The 18,076-nt window shown below is 59.8% G+C and overlaps 1 long non-coding RNA gene across 1 annotated transcript; it reads left to right on the top strand.

The window, feature by feature from the left end:
• The first annotated feature begins 243 nt into the window (after positions 1 to 243).
• Positions 244 to 1,729, top strand: LOC119945781. Its single transcript, XR_005456338.1, has 3 exons — positions 244 to 276; positions 433 to 478; positions 1,647 to 1,729. It is a non-coding gene; the product is annotated as an uncharacterized LOC119945781 (long non-coding RNA).
• Positions 1,730 to 18,076: the final 16,347 nt, after the last annotated feature.

The following is an 18,076-nucleotide window of genomic DNA, read 5'->3' on the forward strand; positions in this document are numbered from 1 at the left end:
TAAAGCTGACCAGGTGTTTTTTGGCTTGCTAGATGTGAGCTCTTCCAGGCTTGAAAATGTCCCCAAGGCCCTCCCTGCAGAACTATTATCTGGGGGTTTCATTCTCATGGGTGTTGACCTTACTCATTCTCTCGCTGGGGGTGGAGGGTGGGTAGTAGGTTGAAGGGCCTAAGGCTTCCTGTGCACTCAAACTTGCTCTTTCTTTGTTCTCCAGCTTCTTGCTGTGGCTGGGGAAGTTCTAAAGGACACTTGGCTCCTGCAATCCATCAATGGTCTGTGAGTGCTAAGTATATGCAGAGCACTGTACTAAGTGTTTGGGGGGAATACAATGCAACAGAACTATCACACCTGTTGCCACCCTCCCTCACCCACCTCAGCACACCTGTCCCCACTTGTCTGCAATTCTAAGAGTTTTCCCTTTCAATTTTATAGGTCCAGTGGGGGAAGGTTGGGGGTGTTTCCAGACAATATAATACAGGTAAGGGAAGGATTTGAGAAAAAGGATATGTACTTAATGGGGGCGGGGGGAGTTAATGCTTCAGGGCTTAGTGGGTGAGAGTAATTGCACAGGTGAGCTGGAAGGGAAAATCAAGTGTGTGTTTTGTGTCTCGGGGGTGGAGAGATGAGAGCCTTAGTCAGGGAAGGCTTGTTGGAGAAGAAACAATTTCAGTAGGGCTTGTAAAGATTTGGGAGTGCTGATGTGTCCACTGTGTGGGTAGGGGGTGGGAGTTCCAGGGGGGAGGATGTGTGGATTGTGGATGGATGGAGCCAAGTGTCCCCTTCAGTGAGGACCCAGATGAGCTGATTTCCATGGTGAGGAAGAATGAGCTGAGTTTCCATCGCTAAGGGAAGGTGATGGTGGAGCTGAGGAGACCCAGTGTCCTTAATTCTTTATATGGGTCAATGAATCCTACCTGAACCCACAGCCCTGTCCACAGGGTAACCCTGCCACATCCTCAGTCCTTTCAGATTTGGAACCCCTCTGTGCATGACAGTGAATGCCTCTGAGGGAGTTGGGGGGATGTCGAGGGGTGGGGGATGGGAGGAGGGGAGAGTATAGTGTTTAAGAGTGTAGCTGGCTAGGTGCTTTCTGGCTTGCTAGCCGTGAGCTCTTCTAGGCCAGGAAATTTCCCCAATTTTCCCCAGGGCTGTTTATGGAGAATATCATCCCTCACCTATACTGATCTCATTCATGCCTGTGTTGGGGGTCAGGGGTGGGTAGAGGGGTGACGGGCCTAGCACTCCATATCGGAAGGCTTCCTGGCCACCTCTCCGTTCTTCAGCTTCTTGCTGTGGCTACATTAGTTCTAATAGACACTGCGCTCCTGCAGTCAATTGACATGAGCCCGCTGTTGGGTAGGGACTGTCTCTATATGTTGCCAACTTGTACTTCCCAAGTGTTTAGTACAGTGCTCTGCACACAGTAAGCACTCAAATACGATTGAATGATACTGGAATGTGTACTACATGCAGAGCACTAACTTAAGTGTTTGGGGGTAGTACAGTGCAGGGGAATTACAAAGTGTGTTCCCTGTAGCCTTGACTCACCACCACAGCACACTTGTCTCCTCATTATGGTGTTTCCTTTCCTGAGACTTTGTTAGGTATGTCTTACATATTGTAACAATTCCTTTTCAACATTCTAGGTCCAGCATCACTTTACTGAAGAGTCCCAGCTGACAATACAAATGAGAGAAAGAGCTGAGTATATGTACCTAATTTCTGTGGGGTGAATGCTTCATTGCTTGGCGGGTGGGACTAAATGCATGGGTGAGTTGGAAGGGAAAATTGTGTGTGTGTGTGTGTGTGTGTGTGTGTGTGTGTGTCCCACCCATCCTATTCTCCTGTGGAGTTCTGTAGCCTCCAACTTGTATCTTTGTAGGGAGCATAGAAGGCTTTGGTATGGAGTACTGCAAGTCTTACCACTCCTCTTGTTTAGTCTGCCTTTGTACTGGAGACTTGCTTAGGTCCAGGCCTCTCCCATCCTGGAAGTGTGGGGATGCAATGGCAGGGGTAGGGAAGAGTGGAGAATCCAGGCTTCTGTGGCTGTTCTCTCATGCCTATTGAAAAGCAGGCTGATTTGCCAGATGTTGGAGAAATGTCTCTGGAGAAACTGCATCATTTGAGTTTCTTCTCAACTTGCAGGAGCACTATCAGACCAATCACTCCACGCAGTGTGCTGGGGGAAATCTTGGAAATAGAACCACCTCAACGGTATCATAGCTGTTGAGAAGTAATTTAACTTGGTCTGTCATCTGCTCCGCAACAATAATTCCCTTCTCTCACTGACTCTAATGCCTATTTCTGTGACCGTCTGTTCTAGATTTAAAGGAGGCAACTTCCGGGGCTTAATTTATTCTGTACAATCAATACTTTCACTACTATCTGACTGGTCCTATGCGCCCCCCCCCCCCCCCACTCCGCTCCATCTTGTCCAATGACTACCACCCCCTGGCTCCATCTGGTCCTGTAGCACCCCCCTGCTCTCTCTTCTAGACTGTGAGCCCACTGTTGGGTAGGGACTGTCTCTATATGTTGCCAACTTGTACTTCCCAAGCACTTAGTATAGTGCTCTGCACACTGTAAGTGCTCAATAAATACGATTGATTGATCCCATTCCCCCCCCCCCCCCCCCCCCCACCAAGCCGGTCTGGTTCTTTTTATCTTCCCTATTCCATCTAGATGTATTCCCTGTGCTCTGTCTAGTCCTTTTCCCCGTTGCTCTGTCAGGGCCCATCGCCCCCCTGCCACCTCTGCTCTATCTAGTTCTATTCCCACTGGCTCTGACTGGTCCTATCGTGCCCCCCCCCCCCCTTGCTTGGACTGGTTCTGCCTCCCCCCCACAGCTCCGACTGGTCTTATTGCCCCTGGTCTGGTTCTATCCTCTCTGCTCATTCTAGTTCTGTTTCCCCCGCCCCCCACTTGTCAAGGTCTATCCCTGCTGCTCAGTCGAGATCTATCCCCCCCGCTCCGACTGGTCTTACCGCCACCCTCCTGCTCCCACTTGTCCTATCACCCCCAGCTTCGACTGGTTCTATCCCCCACCCTCCTTCTGATCCTATTCCCCCCCCGGGGCTCTGACTGGTCCTATTGCCCCCGCTATCGTGTTGCCGCCCCCCCCGTCCTATCGTCTAGTGCTGTCGTCCCCCCCGCACTGTCAAATTTTACCCCCCCACCCCCATCCAAATCTATCTCCCATGCTCCGTCAGGTCCTTTCCCCACTGCTCCGACTGGTCCTACCCCCCCCCCCACCCCCGCTCTTTCTATCCTCCCTGCTCCATCAGTTTCTGTCCCCACCACTCGGTCTTGTGCTGTCCCCCCCCACTCCATCGAGTGTTATTCCCCCCCCCCCCGTACTGTCAAATTTTACCCCCACCCTCGTCTAAATCTATCTCCCGTGCTCCATCAGGTCCTTTCCCCACTGCTCCGACTGGTCCTAGCACACCCCGCCCCCCAGGCCTGTTTCTATCCTCCCCACTCCTTCAAGTTCTATCCCCCGGCTCCGTCAAGCGCCCTCCCCCCGGCTCCGTCAAGCGCCCTCCCCCCGGCTCCGTCTAGTTCAATCCCCCCGGCTCGGCCTAGTACTGTGCCCCCCGGCTCGGCCTAGTGCTGCCCCACCCCCGCTCCGTCTAGTTCCAAACCCCACATCTGTCAAACTTTATCCCCCCACTGCTTTGTCTAAATCTATCCCCCATACACCATCTGGTCCTTTCCCTACTGCTCGGACTGGTCCTATAACTCCCCCCCCCCACCCCCGCACCCCTCCATGGATAAGACTGCTGGTAACGCTCCCCCCCCGCTCCCCCTAGCGCTATTTCCCCCCCCCCCCGCCCCGCCTAGTGCTGTCGCCCCCCTGCTTCGTCTAGTGCTATCCCCCCACCCCGGCTCCGCCTAGTGCTATCCCCCCACCCCGGCTCCGCCTAGTGCTATATGCACGCCCCGCCTACTGCTGTCGCCCCCCCGCGTCGCCTACTGCTGTCGCCCCCCCGCCCCGCCTAGTGCTATCCCCCCGGCTCCATCTTGTACTTTTCCCCCCACCCTGCCTGTGGTTGTGGCCCCCCCACCCCACCTAGTACTACCCCCCCCCCCCCCGCTCCCCCTAGTGCTATACCCCCCAGCTCTGTCTAGGGCTATTCCCCCCACCCACCCACGCACCCCCTAGTGCTATCCCCAAGATCCACCCTTACCTCTCCATCCGTACCACTACCCCGCTCATTCAAGCTCTCATCCTATCCCGTCTGGACTACTGCATCAGCCTTCTCTCTGATCTCCCATCCTCATGTCTCTCCCCACTTCAATCCATACTGCATGCTGCTGCCCGGGTTATCTTTGTCCAGAAACGCTCTGGGCATATTACTCCCTTCCTCAAAAATCTCCAGTGGCTACCAATCAATCTGCGCATCAGGCAGAAACTTCTCACCCTGGGCTTCAAGGCTCTCCATCATCTCGCCCCCTCCTACCTCACCTCCCTTCTCTCCTTCTACAGCCCACCCCGCACCCTCCGATCCTCTTCTGCTAATCTCCTCACCGTACCTCGTTCTCGCCTGTCCCACCATCGACCCCCGGCCCACGTCATCCCCCGGGCCTGGAATGCCCTCCCTCTGCCCATTCGCCTGGAATGCCCTCCCTCTGCCCATCCGCCAAGCTAGCTCTCTTCCTCCCTTCAAGGCCCTACTGAGAGCTCACCTCCTCCAGGAGGCCTTCCCAGACTGAGCCCCTTCCTTCCTCTTCCCCTCGTCCCCCTCTCCATGCCCCCATCTTACCTCCTTCCCTTCCCCACAGCACCTGTATATATGTATATATGTTTGTACATATTTATTACTCCATTTATTTTACTTGTACATATCCATTCTATTTTATTTTGTTAGTATGTTTGGTTTTGTTCTGTCTCCCCCTTTTAGACTGTGAGCCCACTGTTGGGTAGGGACTGTCTCTATATGTTGCCAACTTGTACTTCCCAAGCGCTTAGTACAGTGCTCTACACACAGTAAGCACTCAAATACAATTGATGATGATGATGATCCCCCCACTCTGTCTAGTGCTATTCCCCCCCGCACCACCTAGTGCTATGCCCCCCCCCCCGCCTAGTGCTGTGTCCCCCACATAGTGCTATCCCCCAAGTTCTCCCTAGTGCTGTGCCCCCCTGCCCGGCCTCGTGTTGTGGCCCCCCGCCCCGCCTGGTGCTGTCGGCCCCCGCTCCGCCTACTGCTGTTGCCCCCCCGCTCCACCTAGTGCTGTCATCCCCTGCCCCCCAAGTGCCAGCCCTCCCGCTCCCCCCCAGTGCCAGCCCTCCCCCTAGTGCTAGCTCTCCCCCTAGTGCCAGCCCTCCCCTGTGCCCCCCCCACCTAATTCTGTTGCCCCCCCACCCCGCCTAGGGCTGTCGTGCTGTCGCCCCTCCTGGGGCTGTTGCCCCCACCCCCCCCCGGGGCTGTCGCCCACCTGCCCCGCCTGGCGCTGTTGCCCCACACCCCGCCTATGGCTGTCGCCCACCCACCCCGCCTAGCACTATCCCCCTGCTCTGCCTAGGGCTGCCGCCCCCCGCCCCGCCTAGGGTTGTCGCCCCCCCTGCTCCGCCTAGTGCTATCCCCCAGCTCCGCCTTGTGCTATCCCCCAGCTCCGCCTAGTGCTATCCCCCCACCCCGTCTAGGCCTGTCGCCCCCCAGCTCCGTCTAGTGCTATCCTCTCACTCTGCCTAGTGCTATCCCCCCCCCCCCCCCAGCTCTGCCTAGTGCTGTTGCCCCCCCTGCCCAGCCTGGGGATGTCGCCCTCCCCTGCCCAGCCTGGGGATGTCGCCCTCCCCTGCCCAGCCTGGGGATGTCGCCCTCCCCTGCCCAGCCTGGGGATGTCGCCCTCCCCTGCCCAGCCTGGGGATGTCGCCCTCCCCTGCCCAGCCTGGGGATGTCGCCACCCCTCCGTCCTGCCTGGGGATGTCGTCCCCCCCCGTCCCACCTGGGGATATCGCCCCCCTCCACGCCCCGCCTGGGGTTGTCGCCCCCCACCCCGCCTGGGGCTACGACCCCCCCGCTCCGTCTAGTACTATCCCCCCGCTCCGTCTAGTACTATCCCCGCGCTCTGTCTAGTGCTATCCCCCCTGCTCTGCCTAGGGTTTTCGCCCCCAGCTCTGCCTAGTGCTGTCGCCCCCCCACCCCGCCTGGGGCTGTGACCCCCCCCACCCCACCTATGGTTGTCGCCCCCCCCGACCCGCCTAGTGCTATTTCCCCCGCTCTGCCTAGTGCTATCCCCCCTACTCTGCCTGGTGTTATTTCCACCAGCTCTGCCTACTGCTGTTGCCCCCCCGTCCCGCCTAGGGCTGTTGCCCCCCATCCCGCTTAGGGTTGTCGCCCCCCCCCCCCCCGCTCTGTCTAGTGCTATCCCCCCTGCTCTGCCTAGTGTTATTCCCACCAGCTCTGCCTAGGGCTGTCGGCCCCCCGTCCCCGCCTAGGGCTGTCGGCCCCCCGTCCCCGCCTAGGGCTGTCGGCCCCCCGTCCCCGCCTAGGGCTGTCGGCCCCCCGTCCCCGCCTAGGGCTGTCGGCCCCCCGTCCCCGCCTAGGGCTGTCGCCCCCCAGCTCCGTCTAGTGCTATCCCCCCACTCTGCCAAGTGCTATCCCCCGCCCCGAGCTCTGCCTAGTGTTGTTCACCCCCCCAGCTCTGCCTAGTGCTGTCCCCCCCGCTCTGCCTAGTGCTGTCACCCCTCCACCGTACCTAGTGCTGTCACCCCCAACATCCCGCCTAGGGCTGTCGCCCTCCGCTCACCCCCCCCGCCTAGTGCCGTCCCCCCTCTCCACCGAGTGCTATCACCCCGCCCCCCAGTGCTGTCAACCCCCCCGCCCCGCCTAGTGCTGTCACCCCCATGCCCCGCCTCGTGCTATTCTCCCTGTCTAGTGTTAACCCTCCCCCACCTACTACTGTCGCCCACCGTCCCGCCTAGGGCTGTACCCCCCGCTCCTCCGAGTGCTATCCCCCCGCCCCCCAATGCTGTCACTCCGCTGCCCTGCCTCGTGCTATCCTCCCCGCCTCATGCTATCCCCCTGCCCTGCCTACTGCTGTCGCCCCCTGCCCAGCCTACTGCTGTTGCCCCCAGCCCCGCTTAGTTCTGTCGCCCCCCGCTCCGTCTACTGCTGTCGCCCCCTGCTCCGCCTGGTGCTGTCGACCCCCCCCCCGCTCCGCCTGGTGCTGTCGACCCCCCCCGCTCCGCCTGGTGCTGTCGACCACCCCCCCCCCGCTCCGCCTGGTGCTGTCGACCCCCCCCCCCCGCTCCGCCTGGTGCTGTCGACCCCCCCCCGCTCCGCCTGGTGCTGTCGACCCCCCCCCCGCTCCGCCTGGTGCTGTCGACCCCCCCCCCGCTCCGCCTGGTGCTGTCGACCCCCCCCCCCCCCCGCTCCGCCTGGTGCTGTGGACCCCCCCCCCGCTCCGCCTGGTGCTGTGGACCCCCCCCCCGCTCCGCCTGGTGGTGTCAACCCCCCCCCCCGCTCCGCCTGGCGCTGTCGACCCCCCCCTCCCGCTCCGCCTGGTGCTGTCGACCCCCCCTCCCGCTCCGCCTGGTGCTGTCGACCCCCCCTCCCGCTCCGCCTGGTGCTGTCGACCCCCCCTCCCGCTCCGCCTGCGGCTGTCGACCCCCCCTCCCGCTCCGCCTGGTGCTGTCGACCCCCCCCCCGCTCCTCCTGGTGCTGTCGACCCCCCCCCCCGCTCCTCCTGGTGCTGTCGACCCCCCCCCCGCTCCTCCTGGTGCTGTCGACCCCCCCCCCCCGCTCCTCCTGGTGCTGTCCCCCCGCTCCTCCTGGTGCTGTCCCCCCGCTCCTCCTGGTGCTGTCCCCCCGCTCCTCCTGGTGCTGTCCCCCCGCTCCTCCTGGTGCTGTCCCCCCGCTCCTCCTGGTGCTGTCCCCCCGCTCCTCCTGGTGCTGTCCCCCCGCTCCTCCTGGTGCTGTCGACCCCCCCCCCCCCGCTCCTCCTGGTGCTGTCGGACCCCCCCCCCCCCGCTCCGCCTGGTGCTGTCGACCCCCCCCCCCGCTCCGCCTGGTGCTGTCGACCCCCCCCCCGCTCCGCCTGGTGCTGTCGACCCCCCCCCCCGCTCCGCCTGGTGCTGTCGACCCCCCCCCCGCTCCGCCTGGTGCTGTCGACCCCCCCCCGCTCCGCCTGGTGCTGTCGACCCCCCCCCCGCTCCGCCTGGTGCTGTCGACCCACCCCTGCTCCGCCTGGTGCTGTCGACCCACCCCTGCTCCGCCTGGTGCTGTCGGCCCCCCCGCTCCGCCTGGTGCTGTCGGCCCCCCCGCTCCGCCTGGTGCTGTCGGCCCCACCGCTCCGCCTGGTGCTGTCGGCCCCCCCGCTCCGCCTGGTGCTATTACCCCCGCTCTATCTAGTGCTATACCCGGCTCCGTCTAGTGCTATCCCCCTGCCCCGCCTAGGGCTGTCGGCCCTGCCCCCCCGCGTTCCTTTTATTGCTATTCCCCTGCTCCGTCTAGTCCTATCTCCCACTTTTCTGCCTAGTGCTATCCACCCCAGCTCTGCCTAGTGCTATCCACCCCAGCTCTGCCTAGTGCTATCCACCCCAGCTCTGCCTAGTGCTATCCACCCCAGCTCTGCCTAGTGCTATCCACCCCAGCTCTGCCTAGTACTATCCACCCCAGCTCTGCCTAGTGCTATCCACCCCAGCTCTGCCTAGTGCTATCCCCCCCCAGCTCTGCCTAGTGCTATCCCCCCCCAGCTCTGCCTAGTGCTATCCCCCCGCCAGCTCTGCCTAGTGCTATCCCCCGCCAGCTCTGCCTAGTGCTATCCCCCGCCAGCTCTGCCTAGTGCTATCCCCCGCCAGCTCTGCCTAGTGCTATCCCCCGCCAGCTCTGCCTAGTGCTATCCCCCGCCAGCTCTGCCTAGTGCTATCCCCCGCCAGCTCTGCCTAGTGCTATCCCCCGCCAGCTCTGCCTAGTGCTATCCCCCGCCAGCTCTGCCTAGTGCTATCCCCCCCCAGCTCTGCCTAGTGCTATCCCCCCCCCAGCTCTGCCTAGTGCTATCCCCCTAGCTCTGCCTAGTGCTATCCCCCCCCGGCTCTGCCTAGTGCTATCCTCCTCGGCTCTGCCTAGTGCTATCCCCCCACGGCTCTGCCTAGTGCTATCCCCCCCCGGCTCTGCCTAGTGCTATCCCCCCCCGGCTCTGCCTAGTGCTATCCCCCCCCGGCTCTGCCTAGTGCTATCCCCCCCCGGCTCTGCCTAGTGCTATCCCCCCCCGGCTCTGCCTAGTGCTATCCCCCCCCGGCTCTGCCTAGTGCTATCCCCCCCCGGCTCTGCCTAGTGCTATCCCCCCCCGGCTCTGCCTAGTGCTATCCCCCCCCGGCTCTGCCTAGTGCTATCCCCCCCCGGCTCTGCCTAGTGCTATCCCCCCCCGGCTCTGCCTAGTGCTATCCCCCCCCGGCTCTGCCTAGTGCTATCCCCCCCCGGCTCTGCCTAGTGCTATCCCCCCCCGGCTCTGCCTAGTGCTATCCCCCCCCGGCTCTGCCTAGTGCTATCCCCCCCCGGCTCTGCCTAGTGCTATCCCCCCCCGGCTCTGCCTAGTGCTATCCCCCCCCGGCTCTGCCTAGTGCTATCCCCCCCCCGGCTCTGCCTAGTGCTATCCCCCCCCCGGCTCTGCCTAGTGCTATCCCCCCCCGGCTCTGCCTAGTGCTATCCCCCCCCGGCTCTGCCTAGTGCTATCCCCCCCGCTCTGCCTAGTGCTATCTCCCCCCCCGGCTCTGCCTAGTGCTATCCCCCCCCCGCTCTGCTAGTGCTATCCCCCCCCCGCCCCGCTCTGCCTAGTGCTATCCCCCCCCGGCTCTGCCTAGTGCTATCCCCCCCCGGCTCTGCCTAGTGCTATCCCCCCCCGGCTCTGCCTAGTGCTATCCCCCCCCGGCTCTGCCTAGTGCTATCCCCCCCCGGCTCTGCCTAGTGCTATCCCCCCCCGGCTCTGCCTAGTGCTATCCCCCCCCCGGCTCTGCCTAGTGCTATCCCCCCCCGGCTCTGCCTAGTGCTATCCCCCCCCGGCTCTGCCTAGTGCTATCCCCCCCCGGCTCTGCCTAGTGCTATCCCCCCCCGGCTCTGCCTAGTGCTATCCCCCCCCGGCTCTGCCTAGTGCTATCCCCCCCCGGCTCTGCCTAGTGCTATCCCCCCCCGGCTCTGCCTAGTGCTATCCCCTCCCGGCTCTGCCTAGTGCTATCCCCCCCCGGCTCTGCCTAGTGCTATCCCCTCCCGGCTCTGCCTAGTGCTATCCTCCCGGCTCTGCCTAGTGCTATCCCCCCCCGGCTCTGCCTAGTGCTTTCCTCCCGGCTCTGCCTAGTGCTATCCCCCCCCGGCTCTGCCTAGTGCTATCCCCCCCCCGGCTCTGCCTAGTGCTATCCCCCCCCGGCTCTGCCTAGTGCTATCCCCCCCCCGGCTCTGCCTAGTGCTATCCCCCCCCGGCTCTGCCTAGTGCTATCCCCCCCCGGCTCTGCCTAGTGCTTTCCCACCCGGCTCTGCCTAGTGCTATCTCCCCCTGCTCTGCCTAGTGCTTTCCCACCCGGCTGTGCCTAGTGCTTTCCCACCCGGCTCTGCCTAGTGCTTTCCCACCCGGCTCTGCCTAGTGCTTTCCCCCCCCGGCTCTGCCTAGTGCTGTCGCCCCCATCTAGCGCTGTCCCCCCTGCTCCACCTAGCACTATCCCCCCCCCGCTCCACCTAGCACTATCCCCCCCCAGCTCTGCCTAGTGATGTCGCCCCCGCCCCGCCTAGTGCTGTTGCCCCTCAACCGCACCTAGTGCTGTTGCCTCCCATCTAGCGCTATCCCCCCCCGCTCCACCTAGCACTATCCCCCCCCCCCAGCTCTGCCTAGTGCTGTCGCCCCTCAACCGCACCTAGTGCTGTCGCCCTCCCTGGCCCCGCCTGGGGCCGTCGCCGCCCCCGGCCCTGCCTGGGGCTATTCCCAGCTCCGCCTAGTGCTATCCTCCCCAGCTCCGCCTAGTGCTATCCTCCCCAGCTCCGCCTAGTGCTATCCTCCCCAGCTCCGCCTAGTGCTATCCTCCCCAGCTCCGCCTAGTGCTATCCTCCCCAGCTCCGCCTAGTGCTATCCTCCCCAGCTCCTAGTGCTATCCTCCCCAGCTCCGCCTAGTGCTATCCTCCCCAGCTCCGCCTAGTGCTATCCTCCCCAGCTCCGCCTAGTGCTATCCTCCCCAGCTCCGCCTAGTGCTATCCTCCCCAGCTCCGCCTAGTGTTGTTGCCCCCCAGCTCCGCCTAGTGCTATCCACCTGGCTCTGCCTAGAGCTATTTCCCACCCTGCTCTGCCTAGTGCTATCCCCCCTGCCCCGACTAGGGCTGTTGCCCCCCACCCCACCTAGTGCTATCATGATCCAGTTCCTCCTCTGCCTGGTCCTGGCCCTCCTCCTCAGCTAGAACCTGTGCCTCCTCCTTCTCTTGGTCTTGGCCTCCTTCTCGTTCTTTTCCTGGCCCTCCAACTCTTCCTGGTACTGATAATCCTCCTGAACCAAACACTGGCCCTCCATCTCCGCCTTGTCCTGGCCTTCCTCCTCGGCCAGATCCTGGCTCTCCTGGGACCTCCACCTGGTACTTGCCTTCCTCGTCCATCTAGGTCGCCTCCTCCTCCTCCTAGTTTTGGCCCTCCTCCTCCCTCGATCCAGGTCCTCTACCTCTGCCTCATCCTGGCCTTCCTTCTCCTCCAGATCCTGGCCCTCCTCCTTCTGCCTATCCTTTTCTTCTTCTTCTACCTGGTCCTGGCCCACCCCCTTCTGTCTGGTCCTGGGCCTCCTCCTCCACCTGCTCCTGGCTCTCCTCCTCACAATGATCTTTTTCCCACCTCCTCTGTCTGATCTTCACTCCCCTCCTTCGCCTGGGCCTGGCACGCCTCCTCCACATGGTCCTGAACCTCCTCACCCACCTGGTCTTTCCCATTCTCCACTGCCTAGTCCTGGCCCTCCTACCCCATCCGGCTCCTCCACCTGGCACTGGTACTGGTATTTATTTATTTATTTTACTTGTACATATCTATTCTATTTTATTTTGTTAGTATGTTTGGTTTTGTTCTCTGTCTCCCCCTTTTTAGACTGTGAGCCCACTGCTGGGTAGGGATTGTCTCTATATGTTACCAACTTGTACTTCCCAAGCGCTTAGTACAGTGCTCCGCACACAGTAAGTGCTCAATAAATACGATTGATGATGATGATGGTACTCATCCTCTTCTTGGTCTTGGTTCTTGCCTTCAGCCTGGTCATACTCCTCTTCCTCCCCATGATCCAGTTCCTCCTCTGCCTGGTCCTGGCCTTCCTCCTCTGTTAGAGCCTGTGCCTCCTCCTTCTCTTGGTCTTGGCCCTCCTTCTCGTACTTTTCCAGGCCCTACAACTCTTCCTGGTACTGGTAATCCTCCTCCACCAAACACTGGCCCTCCTTCTCCGGCTAGTATGGGCCTTAGTCCTCGGCCAGATCCTGCCTCTCCTGGGACCTCCACCTGGTACTTGCCTTCCTCATTCATCTAGGTCACCTCCTCTTCCTACTAGTCTTTGACCTCCTCCTCCCTTGATCCAGGTCCTCTTTCATTCATTCATTCATTCAATCGTATTTATTGAGTGCTTACTGTGTGCAGAGCACGGTACTAAGTGCTTGGGAAGTACAAGGTGGCTACATATAGAGACGGTGCCTACCCAACAGTGAACTCACAGTCTAGAAGGGGGAGAGAGAGAACAAAACAAAACATATTAACAGAATAAAATATGTACAAGTAAAATAAATAAATACGTACAAACATACATATATACAGGTGCTGTGGGGAAGGGAAGGAGGTAAGGCGGAGGGGATGGAGAGGGGGAGGAGGGGGAGAGGAAGGCAGGGGCTCAGTCTGGGAAGGTCTCCTAGAGGAGGTGAGCTCTCAGTCCTCTTCCTCTGCCTCATCCTGGCCTTCCTTCGCCTCCACATCCTGCCCCTCCACCTTCTGCTGATCCTCTTCGTCTTTTTCTGCCTGCTCCTGGCCCACCCGCTTCTGTCTGGTCCTGGGCCTCCTCCTCCACCTGCTCCTAGCTCTCCACCTCCAAATGATCTTTTTGCCTCCTCCTCTGTCTGATCTTCACTCGCCTCCTTCGACTAGGCCTGGCACTCCTCCTCCACATGGTCCTGACCCTCCTCACCCACCTGGTCTTGGACATTCTCCACTGCCTGGTCCTAACCCTTCTACCCCATCTGCCTCCTCCACTGGCCCTCATCCTCTGCTTGGTCTTGGTTTTCGCCTTCAGCCTGGTCCTAACCCTCTTCCTTGTCATGATCCAGTTCCTCCTCTGCCTGGTCCTGGCCCTCCTCCTCTGCTAGATCCTGCGCCTCCTCCTTCTCTTGTTCCTGGCCCTCCTTCTCGTTCTTTTCCAGGCCCTACAACTCTTCCTGGTACTGGTAATCCTCCTCCACCAAACACTGGCCCTCCTTCTCCGGCTAGTCCTGGCCGTTGTCCTCGGCCAGATCCTGGCTCTCCTGGCACCTCCACCTGGTACTTGCCTTCCTCATCTATCTAGGTCGCCTCCTCCTCCTCCTAGTCTTGGCCCTCCTCCTCCCTCGGTCCAGGTCCTCTTCCTCTCCTTCATTCTGGCCTTCCTCCTCCTCCAGATCATTGACCGCCTCCTTCTGCTGATCCTCGTCTTCTTCTTTTGACTGGTCCTGGCCCAGTCCCTTCCGTCTGGTCCTGGGCCTCCTCCTCCACCTGCTCCTGGCTCCCCTCCTCCCAGTGATCTTTTTCCCACCTCCTCTATCTGATCTTCACTCCCCTCCTTCTCCTGGGCCTCGAACTCCTTCTCTACATGGTCCTGACCTTCCTCACCCACCTAGTCTTGGCCATCCTCCACTGCCTGTTCCTGTCCCTCCTACCCCATCTGGCCCCTCCACCTGGCACAGGCCCTTATCCTCTGCTTTGTCTTGGTTCTGGTCTTCAGCCTGGTCTCAGCCCCCTTCATCCTCATGATCCAATTCCTCCTCTGCCTCGTCCTGGCCCGCCTCCTCTGCAAGATTCTGCACCTTCTCCTCTGCAAGATTCTGCGCCTCCTCCTTATCTTGGTCTTGAATCAGTCAATCAATCAATCCTATTGAGCACTTACTATGTGCAGAGCATTGTACTAAGCGGTTGGGAAGTACAAGTTGGCAACATATAGACACAGTCCAACCCAACAGTGCTCTCACAGTTTAGAAGGGGGAGACAGAGAACAAAACCAAACATATTAACAAAATAAAATAAATAGAATAGATATGTACAAGTAAAATAGAGTAATAAACACGATGAAACATTTTATATATATACATACAGGTGCTGTGGCGAAGGGAAGGAGGTAAGATGGGGGATGCAGAGGTGGTGAAGTGGGGGAGGAAGGAGGGAGCTCGGTGTGGGAAGGCCTCCTGGAGGAGGTGAGCTCTCAGTAGGGCCTTGAAGGGAAGAAGAGAGCTAGCTTGGCGAATGTTGGGAGGGAGGGCATTCCAGGCCAGGGGGATGACGTGGGCCGGGGGTCGACTGCGAGACAGACGAGTACGAGGCACGGGGAGGAGATTAGCGGCAGAGGAGCGGAGGGTGCGGGCTGGGCTGTAGAAGGTGAGAAGGGCAGGTGAGGTAGGAGGGGGCAAGGTGATGGAGAGCCTTGAAGCCGAGGGTGAGGAGTTTCTGCCTGATGCACAGATTGATTGGTAGCCACTGGAGATTTTTGAGGAGGGGAGTAGAATGCCAAGAGCGTTTCTGGACAAAGACAATCCGGGCAGCAGCATGAAGTATGGATTGAAGAAGGGAGAGACACGATGATGGGAGATCAGAGAGGAGGCTGATGCAATAGTCCAGACGGGCTAGGATGAGAGCTTGAACGAGCCAGGGCAGCGGTTTGGATGGAGAGGAAAGGGCGGATCTTGGCAATGTTGCGGAGCTTAAACCGGCAGGTTTTGGTGACGGCTTGGATTTGAAGGGTGAATGAGAGAGCGGAGTCGAGGATGACACCAAGTTTGTGGGCTTGTGAGACGGGAAGGATGGTAGTGCCGTCAACCGTGATGGGAAAGTCAGGGAGAGGGCAGGGTTTGGGAGGGAAGACAAGGAGTTCAGTCTTGGACATGTTGAGCTTTAGGTGGCGGGCAGACATCCAGATGGAGATGTCCTGAAGGCAGGATGAGATGTGAGCCTGGAGGGAGGGGGAGAGAGCAGGGGCAGAGATGTAGATCTGGGTGTCATCAGCGTAGAGATGATAGTTGAAGCCGTGGGAGCGAATGAGGTCACCAAGGGAGTGAGTGTAGATCGAGAACAGAAGGGGACCAAGAACTGAACCTTGGGGTACCCCCACAGTAAGGGGATGGGAGGCGGCGGAGGAGCCTGCAAAAGAGACTGAGAATGAACGACCAGAGTGATGAGGAGAACCAGGAGAGGACAGAGTCTGTGAAGCCAAGGTTGGATAGCGTGTTGAGGAGAAGGGGGTGGTCCACAGTGTCGAAGGCAGCTGAGAGGTCAAGGAGGATTAGGATAGAGTATGAGCCGTTGGATTTGTCAAGCAGGAGGTCATTGGTGACCTTTGAGAAGGCGATTTCCGTGGAATGTGGGGGTCGGAAGGCAGACTGCAGGGGGTCGAGGAGAGAGTTGGTGTTGAGGAATTCGAGGCAGCGTGTGTAGACGACTCGTTCAAGCAGTTTGGAAAGGAATGGTAGGAGGGAGATGGGGTGATAACTAGAAGGTGAGGTGGGGTCAAGAGAGGGTTTTTTTAGGATGGGAGAGACATGGGCATCTTTGAAGGCAGAGGGGAAGGAACCAGTGGAGAGTGAGCGGTTGAAGATGGAAGTTAAGGAGGGGAGAAGGGACGGAGTGAGAGATATCATGAGATGAGAGGGAATGGGGTCAGAAGCACAGGTGGCCGGAGTAGCCCTTGAGAGGAGGAAGAAGAGCTCCTCTGAGGACACTGCTGGGAAGGATGGGAGAGTAGCAGAGAGTGTTGAGAGCTGAGGGGTTGGAGAAGGGGGGCGGGGAGTGACTTTGGGGAGGTCGGACCTTATTAATTTAATTTTATTAATGAAGTAGGAGGCCAGATCGTTGGGGGTGAGAGAAGGAGGGGGGGGAGGAACCGGGGGCCTGCGAAGGGAGAGGAATGTACCGAAGAGCTGACGGGGATGATGGGCATGGCTGTCAATAAGAGAGGAGAAATAGTTTTGTCTGGCAGAGGAGAGGGCTGTTAAGGCAGGAGAGGATAAACTTAAAGTGAACGAGGTTGGCATGGAGTTTAGACTTTCGCCAGCAACGTTCGGCAGCTTGAGCATAAGAGCGAAGGAGGCGGGCAGTGGCAGTGATCCAGGGCTGTGGGTTAGTGGTACTAGAGCGGCGAAGGGAAAGGGGAGCGAGTGAGTCTGAGTAGAACGGGTAGAGTTGAGAGCAGTAATCTGATCATCAAGACTGGGTAGAGAGGAGAGGGTGGCGAGGTAGGGTGTGAGGCGCTCAGAAAGATGGATGGGGTCAAGAGACCGGAGATCTCTGTGAGGGAGTAATATGGATTTACAGGGGAAAGGAGTGTGAGTGAGGAGGCAGGTGAGAAGATGATGATCAGAGAGAGGGGTTTCTCTGAACTCCTTTCTCCTGACCTCCTTATCATTCTTTTCAGAACCTTCAACTCTTCCTGGTACTGGTAATCCTCCTCGACCAAACACCGGCCCTCCTACTCTGGCTACTCCTGACCTTCGTCCTCGGCCAGATCCTGGCTCTCCTGGGACCTACACCTGGTACTTGCCTACCTCGTCCATCTAGGTCACCTCCTCCTCCTCGTAGTCTTGGCCCTCCTCCTCCTTATGTCCTGGTTTTCTTCCTCTGCCTCATCCTGGCCTTCCTCCTCCTCCAGATCCTGACCCTCCTCCTTCTCCTGATCCTCTTCTTCTTCTTCTTCTACCGGGTCCTGGCCGACCCCCTTCCGTCTGATCCTGGGCCTCCTTCTCCACCTGCTCCTAGATCTCCCCCTCCAAATGGCCTTTTTGTCTCCTCCTCTTTCTGATCTTCACTCCACGCCTTCGCCTAGGCCGGGCATTCCTCCTCCACATGGTACTGACACTCCTCACCCACCTGGTCTTGCCCCATCCTCCACTGCTTGGTCCTGGCCCTCCTACTCCATCTGGATCCTCCACTTGACCCTGGCCCTCATCCTCTGCTTGGTCTTGGTTCTCGCCTTCAGCCCAGTCTCAACCCTCTTCCTCCTCATGATCCAGTGCCTGCTCTACCTGGTCCTGGCCCTCCTCCTCAGCCGGATCGGGTGCCTCCTTCTTCCCTTGGTCTTGGCCTCCTTCTCGTTCTTTTCCTGGCCCTCCATCTCTTCCTGGTACTGGTAATCCTCCTGAACCAAACACTGGCCCTCCAGCTCCGTCTTGTCCTGGCCTTCGTCCTCAGCCAGATCCTGGCTCTCCTGGGACCTCCACCTGGTACTTGCCTTCCTCGTCCATCTAGATGGCCTACACTTCCTCCTAGTCTTTTCACTCCTCCTCCCTCGATCCAGGTCCTCTTCCTCTGCCTAATCGTGGCCTTCCTTCTCCTCCAGATCCTGGCCCTCCTCCTTCTGCTGATCCTCTTCTTCTTCTTCTGCCTACTCCTGGCCCAGCCCCTTCCGTCTGGTCCTGGGCCTCCTCCTCCACCTGCTCCTGGCTCCCCTCCTCCCAATGATCTTTTTCTCACCTCCTCTGTCTGATCTTCAGTCACCTCCTTCGCCTGGGTCTGGCAGTCCTTCTCCACATGGTCCTGACCCTCCTCACCCACCTGGCCTTGGACATTCTCCACTGTGTGGTCCTGGCCCTCCTATCCCATCTGCCTCCTCCACTGGCCCTCATCCTCTGCTTGGTCTTGGTTTTTGCCTTCAGCCTGGTCCTAACCCTCTTCCTCGTCATGATCCAGTTCCTCCTCTGCCTGGTCCTGGCCCTCCTCCTCTGCTAGATCCTGCGCCTCCTCCTTCTCTTGTTCCTGGCCCTCCTTCTCATTCTTTTCCAGGCCCTACAACTCTTCCTGGTACTGGTAATCCTCCTCCACCAAACACTGGCCCTCCTTCTCTGGCTAGTCCTGGCCGTTGTCCTCGGCCAGATCCTGGCTCTCCTGGGACCTCCACCTGGTA

The sequence above is a fragment of the Tachyglossus aculeatus genome, chromosome 26, assembly GCF_015852505.1.
Source record: "Tachyglossus aculeatus isolate mTacAcu1 chromosome 26, mTacAcu1.pri, whole genome shotgun sequence".
NCBI classification, from domain to species: domain Eukaryota; kingdom Metazoa; phylum Chordata; class Mammalia; order Monotremata; family Tachyglossidae; genus Tachyglossus; species Tachyglossus aculeatus.